Source organism: Rhea pennata, chromosome 23 (assembly GCF_028389875.1).
Source record: "Rhea pennata isolate bPtePen1 chromosome 23, bPtePen1.pri, whole genome shotgun sequence".
NCBI classification, from domain to species: domain Eukaryota; kingdom Metazoa; phylum Chordata; class Aves; order Rheiformes; family Rheidae; genus Rhea; species Rhea pennata.
This window is the reverse complement of record NC_084685.1, coordinates 3682427-3699670: the sequence shown is the minus strand read 5'-3', so window position 1 is coordinate 3699670 and position 17244 is coordinate 3682427.

Here is a 17244-nt window from a genome sequence, read left to right as displayed (position 1 = left end):
TTACCCATCTATGTAGCAAGCAACTTCCCTCAAGTCAACCTGCCACTGCCCAGGTGTGGGAAGGTGCAAGGCCTTGCACCTTTATTCTCTCCCTTTAGGTTACAAATCCTCAAAGCTGAGGTGGCCCTGGGCCTAGTTTCTAGAAACCGCTGACTAAGCAGTGAAATACCATAAGGAGTTTGCTGTATTAAGGGCAGGGAGGGCAGCCCCAGCATGTGCAGCTTCTGTTACTGTTGTTGTTAATCAGAATACAAGTAAATTATTTGTTCCATCTGTAACTCCAACAAGTAAGACCTCCTTGCTGCCTTTTTCTCAACTGCCGCAGTCATCAAGTCCCTTTGTTCTGCACATCACGCTGGCCATTTATGATGGTCTAAAATGGATTTGCCTCCAGATAGCAATTTTTTTTTTTTTTGGTTTGATTTGGGTTTTAAATGCATTGAACATAAGAACTTTTGAAACTTCATGATGCCTGCAGGCTTAGAGCAGTCATTAAACATTTAGTGCGTGAATGGGAAAAAGAACAAACAAACCAACAAGCAAAACCCCAGACAATGTACAAAACAGGGGAAACAGAGTTCAAGGCAAACTTTATCCAGGGGCAGATTACCTCCTCTGCTCGGGGATGAAGTTTGCTCTTCCATACTCAGTGGTTATTGTGACTTGGCAAGCTACAATAGCTCTCCGGGCTGTTTTAAATTGCTACACTGATACACAAGCATCTGCAGTGATCTGAAAGCACATGGAGTAACATGAATACAGAACATCCCCCACATTCAAAGAGTCTCCATCACCCTCTGGCAGGCCACTGTCTCTCTACCTCAAGGCAGGACTGGTTTGCATCTCTGCTTAGTGTGGGACTGGCCGCACAGTGTTTAGGCAAAACAATAAGGACCACTTTGAATGGAAAACCACGGCAACAAGTCTCCCAGTACCAGAATGTCTGGTGGACTGGGACAGTGGCAGATGGTGCACCAAGCCCTTGGCAGTTATTAGTAAATGCCTAATGCACTCAGGGAGGTGTAAATGAAGAACACTTAATAGGCAATTTACGGGCAATGTGCTACTGAAACAGGAGAGAGAAAAGGGAATTATTTCTTTAGTTGGTGTGTACAGAGTTTACGCAGAGTATATAAGAACATAGTCTTGGGGGACTGAATTATTCCAGGGATTCTCCAGGAGTTCAGCCAAACTAAGCGGTGCTGATGAAAACCTGATTTCCGTGATGCTCTTGACTTCATGGCACTTGGGCTTTGGCCACTGGGAAACCATGCAGTCTCTGGAAATAGCCATAGCAGAGAAGATGAAGTATGAAACAAGTGGGGTGGTTCTGACTCTCCATTAATGCAGAGTTCAAAGTTTAACTGCAGCATAGGCCACTGCAGCTGGAGGCTTCTCTCCATAGAAGTAGTTGTCAGCTACGCTGCTCACATCATTAGCAACAACTCTTGAGGGAACGCACCTTTTCAAATCATGGCCATGGATCTTATTAACTGCCTCTTCTTTATAAAAGGGAACTGAAAGCACCAAATGGACAGGAAAAATTCACAGGGCTATTGTCCTGATCCTGCCACAGGCTGGCAGCTCAGCACTGTACAGAAGTGGTTTGCGTCCATATCAGGGCTCTTTCCATTCCTCCCCCCTCCCCTCCCCCCCAAAAAAAGAAAAAAAAATTCCCTGGGTCTAGCCCCAATTTAGGATGCTGGGAACTCCCTGATGTTATTTGAAGCCCCCCAATTCTTCTGCAGCCCTAGGAAGTCCCGATCTGTGAGAAGAATAATAAACTTGATGATCTCTGACGACATTTACTGGAGAAATGGCAAAGGCAAAGCCAGCAGTCCACACTGAAATGCCGATCCTGCAAATTGTTGCTGCTTAATCAGTACTGGAATCCTGCATTCAGCAGAAGGGAGCTCAGTATCAAAGGACTGTAAAGTAGATTCAGGCCACAGCTACACTGTTCTAACCCTTTTATTAGCAGGACATGGATCCCGTTTCTTGCATAATTCTAATCAGCCTGAAGAAATTCACCCCAATTCATAATGGCACCAACCAACCTAACTTCCAAACACTGCAGGGTCTTCATTGCTCTAACCATATAGTCATACAGCCATCGTCCACGGGGGCCTACGGGTAAAAGCAAAACAGATGGGCTTAACTCCATTTAACTGTAGAGATCTACACGGTTAACATCTACACCCAGGTGAGCCATGTGGACTGTTCCTTTATGCAGCAGACAGCCATGGCTCTGCCAAAGGCATAATTCATCTGGCTGGGTGACCTGCACTCTAACATGCCCATTTTCCCCACTGACTATAAAGAGGAGATGAGGGGAGCAGCACAGACACCTGTATCTGATCGCTGGAATCCCAGTGGGTCATTTTCAGTGGATGCACTGGGCAGTGGGGAACCCTCCAGAAGTCCTGGATGCTCAGAAGGATAATTGAGACTCTACCCCCAAATTCTTACTGTTACGGGCACTCTCAAATAAGCCTGGAGGGAGGATGTGCAAGATTAAATCCAGCATTCAGATTACTTGTTAAGCCTGAAGCTACCTGAGTATATAAGGACAAAGTCAACAGAGAAAAAGGTTTCAGGGATGCAGCCTTCAGTGAGGGCTATAACCCAGTGATTTGGAATATAATTCCCTGCATTTGCAAGGGCTGAAATAATTTCACAGCATCTTGAATGGCAGGTTATGGTTCCTCATCCATCAAAATCATGGGTGAGCAATGAACAAGGTCTAGGATGGGTGATTTAATAATAAACAAACAGATAAAGTACCCAGTTCTTATGAAGCATGAATATTATTTCATTTTCCATTTACCGTCAAGATCTCCATGATAAATAGTCCTTCACAACTTTGATTTTCACATGGTAGAGTTATTAAACTTAATTGTGTTTTCCCCATGTTTTATTAGGGTAGAGATGAATTTTCATGATTCATCCAACATTCATAATTTTTATAATCTCATTGTTTTGTTCTTTGTCTCAGCAGCTATAATATTAACCTAGGTCAATAATGCTGTCAAGCAGGAACGATGATACTTGTAATAGGGAATTTAAAGCCGGGAAACTGTATCTTAACTAAACTAAAGATGCTTAGATCAAAATCTTGGGTAATCTTGGGTAAATGAGTCGAAAGAAGCCTGGCCCCTCCAACAAAGGGGCCATCCTGTTGTATACTATGAGAGGTTTACATGGTACAAAGTCCTCTTGCATCAGCTTTTGCTTGAATATGACTTGAAAGTGTAAATCTTTTTTCCTCCCACTTCTAGTTCCCATACAATAGAAGGTGCTGACTAAGAAAAGCTGTTCAGGAAACCAAGTGACTTTATATATCATCACTTCTTGGAATAATTTCAGGGCATACCTGCAGCGCAGGAAAGCTCAGGTAACTGTATTCTGAGATTGGCTGCATGGATTCAATCATCACTAAACCCAAATGCTTTATCACAGCCCAAACCAAGGAAAAAGGCTGAAGTGGGAGTTCATTGATGGACTGTATTTATGATTTTCACACTGAAGAAATACAAGTCAGCCCAGGATTGGAACCGTAAACGCTTTAGTGCTTTGCTATACTGGAGCTTCATAGAAAAGCTGCTACTCTGTAAGCCCCAAATTGTTTTTAAAAGCCATTGTTAAGAAGTTCAAGTGAAATCCTGCTCTAGGTTAATGTGATCTTTTTTAACAGTTTGGGCAGAACTGGAAATCTTACTCCAGGAGTTTCTTACTGCATGCTCAGACTCGTGAGTACGGATGCATGCATCTAGACAGGTAGCACCAACAGAGCAAAGCCGAAAGGGAAGAGACCAGACCTGATTTTTTTTTCTATGTATAGAAAATCTTGACCTCTCAGCAACCACACAGCTACCTCTTAAAAGCTGGCTAAAAACATTAAATCTTTTTGTTTGGAATTGCCATGTTTTATATATTAATTTTTTTTCCTAAGGGTTAAGCTTCTTGGCCAGATGATAGTATCACCATGAGCAGCAGAGGAGCCCAGAAAATCCAGCTAGGAAGCCTGAAGACCAAGGTCTCACAGAGCGGATGAAACACGGATATCAGCAAGCCTACGGCCCTCTCCCTGTGCTGTGAAGAGCTGTAATGTATTCTAAGGAGACTGTATCCCCCGGTCTAAAATTACACAGATCTTTATAATGAATAAACCATTCACTTCTTATTGTATTACCAGGACTGTAATCTCTAGGAATCCGAAATTGCCTGGAAAAGAACGTAATATTCAACAGCAGCGTAACAGCAAACTATCCCCCAAAGAATGGTGTTCAGTTGGTAACATAGTTTCAAGTGCCTATGGAGGGAAAAAAAAAAAAAAAAAAAAACAAAACAAAACAAAAAAAAAAAACAAAAAAACCCCACACACTTCTGTCCTCTAGTAATTTGTTAAACTGAGTCTTCGAAAACTCTGAAATCCCAAATCATGAGATAAGAGTATGTACTGTCTTAAGCATTTTGGATCAAATTACCAAGCTCTCCTCTATAATCACAAGAACTAGATATTGAAAAAAATACATCCCTGAATACATGCACTTGTCCCTCTTCATTTTCTTCTCATTCCTCTCATCTTATTTTGTCTTTACAAACCCAGATGTAATGCCATCTCTCATATCTGCCCCGATTTGTCTCTCCCAGAAGCCCAGGCTGCCTGTGCCCTCCCGGTGAACAGTGTCCCACCCATCTTATCTGGTGTAGGCTGTAGTGGTACTGGCCTTCACTGTGTTTGATGCTATTTGGTTTGCACTCCATCTGTCCCAACCACTACAGCGTTTTCAGTATATTCAATCTCATACCTCTATTCACATTCTGCTCTCTTTTTAATCTCTTTGGGCATCAGGGGAAAAAAAATCAATCCACTTTAAACATGTCACTTTCAGCAGAACTTTCATCTCCCCTGCCTCCAGCCTCTGATGTCTGTTCCTTTTAGAGCATCTGCCTTCAGTCTGTACTGTCAGGACATGAATCTGATGTATTTTTACACTGATACCACACAAGATTCTTTTTTTTAATTAAGTTTAATTTTACCAATTGACAAGAGCTGAGCAAAAAAAAAAAAAAAAAAAAAAAAAAAAAAAGATCTGCCAGAACAGACTAATTCATTGAACAAGGATGGTTCAAATGTTCAAATGCTGCAGTTTTTATAAGCAATTACATGTAAAGGAGCAATGCAATAAGCATCACATCCACCTGCCTTCTCCTTCCCGACCTGAATGACCATTTACATCAATGCTAGGTGGCCTTTAATACTGCCCAGAAAAACCCTTTCGCTCCCAATGATGGTATTTTTCCACAGTTGTGAGCCCAAGGGCCTTCTCCAGGGCACTGTAACTGCTCTAGACATGACCTGAACCATTTGATGGATGAGGTCTTTGAACTGCTAATCAGGCACCTGATTCAACAGCTAGCTAGTCTCAACTTGAATTTGCCACTAACTATTCCCCAGGTCAAACTAACAGTCACATCAGAAGAAGCCTTTCCAATTTAGATGACTTTTGTTGTAAAGGACACAAAGACTAGGAAGGCTCCATGGAAGTGTGAAGTATGCCCAGCTCTGAAAAACCCTCAGTGTCAAACTGTCTCCCTCATTGCTGTCTAATGAGGGTTTTCACTTGTTTAGAGAGGGCAGACAAGGAAACAGATAGTTTGCTCCACCTCACAGACATGCTCCACCTGGAATATTTCAACCACTGGATCCAGCCTGGAGACACAACTCCCTTTCAGGAAAAAAAGAAAGAAAGAAAAATCTATTCATGAGAAACTACAGACCCCTTTGCAACTCTGCTTCCTGAGCAATACCTGCTCCTCAGCCACACTGATGATAATGGCCAGCTAAATGCCATCCTCATTAATCTGCAGGAGCGCCTGGTTTCTGACACATTGCTTTGGACACGACTACCTTAAGGCCTGCTGCACCAGCCACCGTGTTTGCTTTAACCAGTGATGGAATGTGTAAGCTAGCTTGAGGAGATGAGACACTGATTGCATTTCTTTTCTCATCCTCTACAGGCTCATCATTTGTTCATTCAAAACATTGCTGCGAATGATGATATGGAGCAGGCTTCTTAAAAGCTTGGGGGTATTTGTTTTGCTCCTTTAGGAGAACACAGAGACTTGCAAAGCATGTTTTTATGGAGCCATCCTACCTTGAAGATTTTAGTCAGATTACAGACAAATTACAGTCTGTCCATAGCTATGGGATTGACTCATGCAAAATGCAGACTGGAAAAAAACGCTCTCTTTTTTAGTTCAAATACCTGTTTTGTTCAGTTTAGAAAGGTCTTGGTACTTTACCTACAAAACCTGAAAACAGTACCTAAACCCATAGGAAACAAACCAAAGGAAAAAAAATTCTATTCAATCTGAAGTGCCTCTTTATCCAATACTTAAAACTGATGAAGGATTTAATAAATTATTCATCTAGTTTTAAACACTGGGCCCTTGGGGACAGGAATCCACTGCTGTCCCAAGCTGCCTGTTTCTCTGTAACAGTGTTGCCATCTTCTAAGTCTTCAAAGCAAAGGTCAGAATTGACCACACAGTGACTTACACGAGAGGACTGTACAAAGATTAAAGACAGGCTCTTTTAAAGACTGTCGGAATTGGAAGAGAAGACATAACAAATTTTTTATAGTATTAATTGAAAAGGAAAAAAAGCTCACTGTTTTCATTTCCATTAAACAACAAAACTGACTGCCGATTTTAAGGAAATTTGACTGTTAGAGGGGCTGTTTGTTTTATGGCGTTCAGCACTACTTTGACTGGAAGGTAGAAAAAAGGTAGTTCTCAGCCTTTTAGTAAATACTGAGCAATCTGAAACAACACAGAGCCCACTGCGGACCTCCTGCTGCCATTAGCATACCACCGAACCGCTCTACTGGACCAAAGCGGACTCATTTCATCTCTCACCCCATCCCTGCCCTGCTGCTGGCGATGCTCTGGGAGGAGCTGAGGCAGGTAGAGACTGAGCCTCCTTCCTGGCTGTGCTCCCCATGGCTTGGAGCAATCAATGGCCAATGCTTCGAGGCAGAGGTTTGATCACGTTGATGTGATGTCAATATTGGCCATAACCTTATCCAGCCCTTTTACCAATCTAACTGCACGGTTTGACTCCAGATGATCATGAATCATCCTGGCTAGCTCTGCACAGAGGGAAGACAAATGGCCTTTTTGTTAGTTCCAAATTTACTGGCTGCTAATTTCATGGGGAAACAGGACAGAGTATAATGCCAGGAGGTTTTGGTTTCTGTCACACTCTTTGCAGTCATAAACAACAACCCATTTGTAGCTCATTGAAAATATTCCATCAAAACTCTTTTAATTGAATTTTCTCTTGACAAACTGGATTTTTTCACCAAATCTGTCTGCTTTCCACTCCCCCCAAAAATCAAGTTTCTTTCAAAATGCCAAACATAAGTACAGGAAATATTTATATTTTCCCTACCCATCTAGATACTTTGACCTTCAACTTTTTGCTGAAATAGAAAATAGTAGGAGGTCCGCGAATCTGCTTCACTATTTGCCCTATTTAGATTAAGCTGTTTAGAAAGGATATTGTCCTTCTTCCCCATAGTGCCATGTCCACTACAAGAGAGGGATGATACAAATTGAATTTACTACACACCACTGATATTTAATCATCAAAAAGCTTGTGGAGAGCAGAAAGAGATCTCTGCTTGCAAGAAAGTCTCAGTCTTTCATACTATTAAAGCGATGCCATCCCAAGATACCAGCACTGAGGTAAGGGCCATTCTGAGTAAGGGACAAGTAAAGGTTTATTTGAGCACTATCAACATTGAGAGCAGGAGCCAGGTCCATGACCCATCTCTCCTAGGGTCCTTGGAGAGTATTTTGGACAGGAGCAGCATCAGCAGGGTCAGAAGCAGGAGGGATCAGAGGGCAACTCAGAGTGAGCAACCTAGGAAAATCTCTTCCAATTTTTCCATCAGGTCATATAGTCTTATAGCATTTACTTATGTCTTTCAAAACTTTAAAAACACCAATTATCCAATCAAATACCTCGTTGCGTATGTTACTTATTTTTGTCCATATTCCAGTATCACCCAGGAACTAAATTAAAACCTACTGTACTGGGTGCCTTACAAACCCATTTTTCGCCTCCAAAGGTTTCCAGTATGAACAGACATATGAAGGGAGGGGAAGCCACAGGGTGTAGTAGAGATTGTAAATACAGCTGAGGCCTCCTTGGGTCCTGAACCTTCATCCATTGACCTCAGTTTTTGTGTTTAGGTTCCTCAAACGTCTTATCATAGCGAGTCCCCCACCTTTATGATGCTTCTCAGTGGCTATTTTTTTTTAAAAAGAATTCTTTATCTCACTTTCAAGCATGCAAATGCCAACTGCTGGCATTTCAGCTGGGTTCCTCTTTGCCTGCTTCTTATCCTTTTACCCCTGTCCAGCCAGGATACAAGTGATAAACCCACAGAACCTAAGGTGTAACAGATGGAGCTAACACCAGGAGCCCTAATGAGTTATATGAACCAGATTTTATTAGCAACCTCCATTTGCTGGCTGGGGATCCCAGCTTCCCAAACCAACCGTTCTTGCCCATCTTTCTCCATTCCTTTCCTTTTGTTTTATTAGATAAATGGCCAGATTGGCTCGCAGCCATTGCCTGTTGCCTTTGCCAGCCTCTGATCCCAGCAGCTTGTGGAGCAGGCTAAGAACCAAGGAGCAATCAACATTTGTAGACACCTGCTCAGTGATGATTAAGTTCGAGCTGGGATTGCAGAGCACAACCCATAGATGAGGTTAGTATACATGGGTGTAAGAGTTCAGCCTGTACTTTAATTTCTATTTATTCAGTCCAAACTAATGACCTATGGACTAGCCTTTGCTAACAGGTGATTCGTTCTTCCATGAAGCACTTCATTTCAGCTCAGCAGTTGGGCGCCGATTAAAAAGGGTTTATGTCACATTATAAAAAATACTTAATTAATAAAAACAAATGAACTGCCCAGCTGAGGCTGAGTAATCTGTTGGTGGGAGACTTGAGTGAAGTGGAGCTAGGCAGAAAAGTTCTCCTGGAATAAATTTTGTATCGAAGAAAAAGAGAAGTAAAGAGAAATTAGGAAAGAAGGATCCTTGAGGCAATATGCAGGATATGAGAGGGATCATGGTCTCTATGTTTACCTAGCCCAGAAGCCAGGGCAGAATCCATCACTGACCTCTCATTTTGATAGCACTGCCAGACAAATCAAAATGTTTGGACAGATCCGATTAAAGGGCTACAGGAGAAAGGAAAAATCTGGTCATGCAGACAGAAAATAGGTAAGCAGTGCTTATGGGCGGCACTGAGCTGTGCCCACCGCATCTCATAGCAGGCCACACGAGGTGTACACTACTCTATGGCATTCATGGCATGGCAGCTGGGGGCCTGGGGTCTCACTGAGGCCTGGCATTGGCCACTGTCCTGGTACTTCTGCACAGGTAGTTTTGGGAAGCAGCACCCCTCAAAGCCAAGAGCCTTGGACAAAGGAGGTTTCTGGAGACAGATTCCGGGCATTTCCTCCTGCCACTGTGAAGACTGTAGTCCATCCTCAGGGAAAGCTGAGGACTGAATGGTTCCACCATTCACATCAGGAGGACGTGAACCACAGAGAAGTGACACTAAGCTTGTACTGAGGCTCTGTGGAGCACAGGTAGGGAGCCCCAGGGCTCTGCATTCAGTGCTCCTCTGCTGTGTCTCCTGTAGAAAAGGGCAGTTTTGGCTCTCTTCCACCAGGGCTGTGGGTGTCTGCTCTGTCCCTCATGCCCTCACATATTCAATCTCTTTTCTCCCAGTATAGCTATTAGTCAGTATTTTCCAGTGCCATCGTCCACAACTCACAGGTAGGAGAGAGTATCCCATTAACCCAGCCTTATTTTTTTACCTCATCTTCCCTCCTCATGCTATTTGTCCTTGCGGATGTGTGAGCAGCTTTGTTGCCTCCAGAAGCTGCCATGCGAAGAAAAGCCTCCTGCACAACAACTAAACTCCAGAGCTTGCAGGAGCAACAGCTAGGAAGGGGGTCCCTGCCCTGTTGCAGCCTTCCGCAGGAGATGGAGCTGGCTAATGCCTCCTCCTGCACCCTTCAGAAATGTCGTTTCTGAGTTGGAAAGATCCTTTCACCCTAGAGAGCAGATTCATTTTCTGTGCCAGCATCCTGACTGATTTTGATCTTGTAGGACTCACTTCTCCAGAAACACTGTGGTTACTTCAGTATTAGGAGGAGTGCAAGGCTCAAGCTGTCAGCAGGAGTGTCTGTACTAGCAGTTTGCTGGGGGAAAATTAGAAAGCAGGTGGAAAGCTGTGTTTATTTAAATCTGTGTTATTTTTATCTCAGTTTTCTAACCAAATGAAGTTTATGTGATATTCTGGGTGTGCTGAATCCATGGGTCACTACATGTCAAATCTAGCAGGGGGTGAAGGTCTGAACGACAGCTTGGTTCCTACAGGCTCCTTGAAAAGATGTGAAAAAGAAGAGGAGAGAACATACATGTGTCCTATGTATATTCAGCCTGGGAGAAAGAAAGGATGAGACCTACCTCACTCACAGGCTAAGAGTTTCTTATATGGATGGGCAGATAGAATGAGATTTAGATGTGTTTTTTTTAACAAATTAATTTTTAACATGTTCTCAAAACCAAATATACACTCAACTTCATATTCTGGAGATTTCTTTCTCCTTTTGGTTTTACCGATACCTCTAAATAATAACATAATCAGGCTGGGTTTTCCTCCTTTCTTCTTTCCTTTTCTCCTTAAATAAGTAACTTTCCCCCTCCAACACACTATCTAGAATGCCAAAACATCCCCACACTTTGGCAAAGGGACAGCAATTCAGGAAACAAAATGGATTTCTGCGACAGTGACACATTTTCCAAGCTATGGCCAAGCTGCAAAGCCTCCTTTTTTCTCTTGCTGGTCTTAATTATAAAAACAAAACTCAAAAACCTGACACATTCGACATAAGAAAACAGTGTGAAAATCTTCAAATTCTAATAAGTTCCATATGAAGACAACAGCAATGCAAACTGTCAAATGTTTCTAAACATTTTTTGAAAGAACCTTCAATCAAATCCAACTGCTGCTTCTTTTTATCACTGCTAAGAAATCAAGTCATCTCAGCTCATAAAAGATATCATGCTGCCGTATCAAATTGCTGAAGGTTGATCCTGACAACTCTTGCAAGGAAACCTCTTCTCCTCGCAATTTCTGCTAGCTCTCCCATAAAGACAGACTATTAGCTTGGCAGATCTTTGTTACATGGTGGCCTTTTGGCCAACTCTCTTTCCAGCCCTGTTTTTCACAATGTAGTTTTTGGCACAGACTGGAATGAAGAAGAACCTGACTGAAGGACATTGCCCTTTACTTCTAAGGTCAAGAGAGCCAGAAGTGTCTTTTATAAGGCTCTTGCACACTGCCCAGATAGAAGCTCTCAGAAGGCTTGAGGCTGCTCTGGACATCACTTTCATTGCAAACATAACAGCAATGCGATAAGGTTAGCCCGTAGGAATCAGCTTTCAAGCACCACCAATTTCAAATAGCCAGCCGCAACTGTCCCAAGGAACACTGCATTTCCTCTTTAAGGGCAGTACAGTCTCTTTACAGATGCTCACCCAAAAAACACGCCTGCAAAATAACTTCAGCGCACCAACTGCTTTGAAACCAGCTCAGCTGAAGAGAACTCACTTGCAGAACTGAGCATGGCTGCCTGCCCAGTTTCAACAAAAGATGGATTTTGTAAAGCCAACTAAAACTATGCCATCCATTAGTGGAACTACAAAGCAGAACATTTTAAAGTTAATTGGTTTTGCAATTAAAAGATACACAGAACATGTGATGCAATTAATTTTACATAAACTTGGTCAGGAATTAAATGTAAAAGCACTTGGTTACATCTCTAAATGAAGCATATGTTTACTTCCAGCATGACCAGCTTCTTTGCATACCAAAATGGGAGGCACTGAAATGCTCAGCTCACACAACACCAACCAGAACAATTCTGCACTGTTGTCTTTTTTTTCAAAGACCATGCTATTTTGTAGATTATTTGATTTGAAGCATGAAGCCAGTTTGGAAAGCAGGCAGAACTGCATGTGGAGAAGGAGCTGTCTCCTGCCTCATCACATTGGGAAGCATAAATCAGCAAGGTTTACCTGTTAATCCAGCGACGTATGGTTTTCAGTTGATAAGTATGCACGGTCGTTTAGTTCTTAGCAGCCAATTACCTTTTTCAAAAGTTCAGCTGCTGAAAAAGTACCAAATATAAATTTTCAATATACAAGCTGGTTCTTATCAAAATAGCAGGTAGGGGAATTTTCTCGCTAAGGTGTCCCTGCTTATATTAAGTAAGCTTCTCCATGTTGGATAACTTGATGGTAAAATTTCACATGCAAGCCTGTTCTTACTAAATACCATGTTTGCTCCGGTGTCCAGGGTAGTGGATGTAGGTCTCACTCTCCACTCCACCCCAGACCTGTTGCATGACTTCATAGTAGCCTCCATGTTTTCACCTGTTATTACTGCTGCTTAGAATACGCAGTCTTTGGGGCAGGCATGGTCTTTTTGCACTTGTAACAGCATTATGCATGCTCTGGACCTCATTTTGACTGGGGCTTCTCATCAAGAAAAAAAGCCATTACAGCCAGAATCTGTAAAGTTTTAACAGAGCAGGGCTCTAACTGCATTTAACCTGAGCTACCTGGTCCAAGGAACACTTGCTTGGAGGTGTGGTGAGACCCAGTTCCCTTCAATCAGCCTCACGAGGCTACAAATCCTACCTGTCTTGCAGCAGGCAATGCCGATGCCTCTTCTGCGAAGAACTCGGGACCATTTACATGCTGACCCTCCACTGCTTTCCACCAGCTCAGAGTGTGGCCCAGCAGCATTGCAACTGCTGTTACATCGAGACCTGCAAGAAGAGAATTAGACTTCAGGGGCTGACTTTATAACACTCCGCCAAATCGCCACCCCTGGGAATGGGTCTGCAAGCCTCCCTGCAATGGAAAACAGGAGGGCAAGAGGTATGAGCAGCAGCTACCACACTGCTCAAACAGCCCCGCGGCTCTGTGAAATTCAGCAGTTCAGCTTTGTGGAGGCTGTATAAATCCATGTTGATTAGAGCCCAGCAATTACCAGACAGGCTGGGAATGGCAACATATGCCAAGGCTGGTGGTAAAAGCTCATTAATCAGTCAATCAAATTCAAAAAACTTGATTCTCTAGGGCACTGAAATTCATTTCTAAGCCCCTGCAGCTACTTTTGTCTTCATCTTTCTTTCACCGGTGCAACAGCGGAAGTAGGTCCAATATTAAGGCTATAATCTGAACAAATCATTTTTTTCATGACTTGGTACTAGTGACAAAGTAACTGTCCTCCATAAAGAGAGAATTTCAGGGAAAGCTTTCAGATCTATATGGGAGTAATTGAAAGGGAAACATTAGTACACACACATTTTTGATGCTGTATTTCTATGTGAAGTGCTGCAGAATGCAAATACTGGAAAATGCCTTTTATTTAAAGGAAGTTAAATAGGAGCAAAGTCAGACAAGTTACTTGCAGCAAACAGAAAATTACCTGAAAACTGATGTTTCAGGAGGACTGCAATTGTTCACATATATGAATTACTTTTCTGGAAAAGTCTAGGCAGAAAAACCTGGGGTGAGAGGTGAGTTTAAGTGTTTTCTTCCAACCTTAACACAAGAAAACACTTTGTCATCTAAAATGTTCCAAAAGCGTTAACATCTTCAAAAATTAAAACAGCATATTTTGTTTTGCAGTGAAAAAAAAGAATTCAGGTTTCAAAAAAAAAAAAAAGGTTTTCTTCACTAATTCCCTTTGAAAAATATTATTTTTGTGTAGGCCTAAGGGAGGCTGCTTTGAAAATCAGTCCCTCTGTGCGAAGGAAGCGGGATGAGGCCAGGATGCAGAGAGCACACGGCCTGGAGGGGCTGAGAGGGCAGGAGATGTCTGGTGGAGCGGCTGTAATCAGAGCATATCGCTGGAGGCACAGCCAGTGGAAGCCTTCAGATTGCCAGGATTATAACCCTATTATCAGACTGCCTAAAAGCACTAAGAAGCCTTCTGAGAAGAGTATTCATTTCACAAAAGCTACCTATCATCTTCCAAATAAGCTGGTCTCACATTAGCCTCATTAAGGAGGAATCTGCATAAATTAGATGCAGCTCCCCCTGACATTAAGCACGTGTTTTTGCAGGGCACTGAAGCCAGGAGCAAGGAGTACCTCATCCCTTCTGCTCTCTTCAAGATGTTTTATCTGCCAAGAAGGTTTCAATGGCAGCTGACAGGGAGACTTTTTGCTCTTTTGTATTTGTACTATCAGTCTATCACCTGTCTTTCAAGCAATGCAAATTCACTCCTTCCACCCTGAGGCCAGCTCTTTCATTCTGAGCAGAGCTGATTAGGTGCGGATGAAGAGTCAGAGAAAAACAGCCTGAAGAAATGACCAGGCTTGGATGGCAAGTGGGGCCAACATCAACGCTGGTGGAAGTCTGATGCTTGCAAGCAATGCAATTGCAATAGTTTAAGTAACTGCAACACACCAAGCTGCTCTGTTGATGCTTCTTGCAGGGAAGGGGTAATTTCTTTTGAGTATTCTGCCAGGATTGCCTGCAATTCCTCGACCACACTGCTATGCTGACAGCTCCACCAGCTACTCAGGAGGATCTCACTGACTACGTATGTCATCTCATCATGTATGTCTCACATGTGGCCATGTTTTGGATATGGCCAATATGTATGTTTTAGTGGATATAAATTTTGCAGTTCACAGGCTGGAGAATATTTATCACGTTCTCCTGGAGCACCGGTTTATACTTAGTACATCTACTGAGAATCTAAAAGACTTGATGGAATGATAGTCTGCAGCCTTCAGGAAACAAGTGAAAGATAAAAATTAACATACAAATAGATTTTTTTTTTCCTGTGAGAGTAACTAAGTATTGAAACAATTTACTAGGGATGTGCTAGAATTTCCATCACTTGTAGCTTTTAAGTCAAGGCTGAATAACACAGTGTTCAAGTCTTTAGAAATTAAAACATCTTTTTGTACTGATCGCCTCTCCCCACCCCAGAACTGTAGCAAAAAGCTGGGGGAGGGGAAAAGAATGCATTGGTTGAAAGAAATATTTTGTTTCCTCACATTTTAAGGATTATTAAAGAAAAAACAGAACAGAAATTTGAAAGCAAGATGCCATTATGAACTGAAAATGTTCACAGTGTCAAAAAAACTCTTTCCATTTTTTATGGAGAAAGAGATGGTTCTAAATAAATAGCTTAACAAAATCAACAAACTTTCATAAAACACGATGCTGCAAATGTGCATTACTCTCCTTTCTCCCCTCCCCCAAAGAGAAATGGACATGAAAAATATTAAAAATAACCCTGTAAACGAGATTGTACATTTTAAAGACACTAATCTCTTACAGAGGCACCAGGGAATGTGCAGAAGCGAGTGGGCAAGGCTCCTGGGACATGCTGTGCAGGAGAACGTTCCATGTGATTATAATTCTCTTTTGCCTTAAAAATCTGCATTACCAGTGCCTGGAGGTTTTGCAGAAGGATCTCACACGTGCACACGGCTCAAGAAACTGAAATCAAATCTTTAGTGAAGTAACCTTCTTCCAGGTCCCCCAGATTTGTTCCTACCTAAGATCCCAGCCTCATTTCTCAGTGACACTAGAATTGATCTGAACAGCAAGAACCGAATGTCCCCTCTCCAGCCAGCTCCCTCCTCAGCTTCTCACTGATTTCCAAATACTGAAGCCTTTGGGAGTCCAGACGTCTTCTGAAACCTTAGAGTGACAACTTTACATGGTAAGTCCAGCTCTTAGGTAATCATTGTTCAGCACCTGATCTAAGATGAGGCAATGCTAATCACAGAGCTTGCCTCAAAGGGCCAAAGAAGGTGGCATGACGCTATCTAACATTTTATCTAGATGGCAACATACTCATCATGCATATCACAAGGAGTGCAAGGAGTGGTATCCTTGATATGGTCCTTGACATAGCCTGTAGTGGAAATTAGGTCAGGTGCTTTGGGCTTTTGCATGCACTGCTAAGCAAGGTAGGGCTGGTCTTCTTCAGTGGGGTGGGGAGCACTCCATAACACAGCAAGCACCCACAGAAAGCTGCCAGCTGTGCAATAGGACTATACAGTCTGGGATCTGCACATTTTCTAGGATTCTGCTACAGTTACTAGCTCTGTTAAGTCACAGCTGACTTTAGCTGCTAGGGTCACTTAAAATTCACACCTAGGGCACCTCATGGCACCAGATGACATCTAGAAGACAGGCAGAGGTCATCATGGTCAAACATGCCCATCTGAACAGGCTGTTCCAAGCATGCCCCTACAGCAGCAGACTGCCATCACGAAGAGACTTACTGCAGCTGTTTGCCTGAGCACGTGCTTTTCTCACCCCATCCACGCTCACCAGTTGACTTGCTCCAATGGCTTGGACAAGTACACTCCAGGTAATTAATGAAGAACAGCATGTCTGCACTCCGAACAAAGAGAAAAGAGGCAGCAGACTGAGATGAAACCTGAGCACTTAATTCCCAAATTCTTAAGGCAGAGACATTCCTCCAGACTCCGTGCGGGTTCTGGCGTGCTCCTTTATACAGCCGCCCTCTGCGGCTCACAGTTGTCCGCAAGTATTTTATGAGTAGCCACAACAACCGGTGCTTCCATTATGCCTCTCAGATTTCTCAGTCTATAGGCATAGAGGTCAGGAATGCTGCAATCCGAATGATCCTTTTCATGAGCTTTGAACACATAACAAAGATAGAGTTAGAAAAAAAAATATAGAGCAAGCAATGCTAGCCAGCTGTAGTCTATGAAAGTGCTTTCAGTTACTGACCTGTGCTGTATTTATCTCTTAGACCTAGTGGGTCATTTCTTTTTTCCTTTTTTTTTTTTTTTTTTTTTTGCCTTTCTCTCCAAGAAAATGGATGAATTCTTTTTCTTCCTTAGATGTGTCTGCGTTCAGTGGGGTGCCAAGAAAAGCTTCACAAAGAGCAGATGATGCAAAGATACACAATGTCAGGGCAAGGAAGCAAGGTAACAGGGAAAAAGAGACAAATCTAAAGGGTTTAAATCATGTCAACACCCCTCCCCCGGCCTCATCTTCTTTAGTTAGCAGTGAGGTGCCAGGGTGTTAATCTCTGCATGCATCAGAGCATCCAGTTCCCCTCCTTCTGCCTCA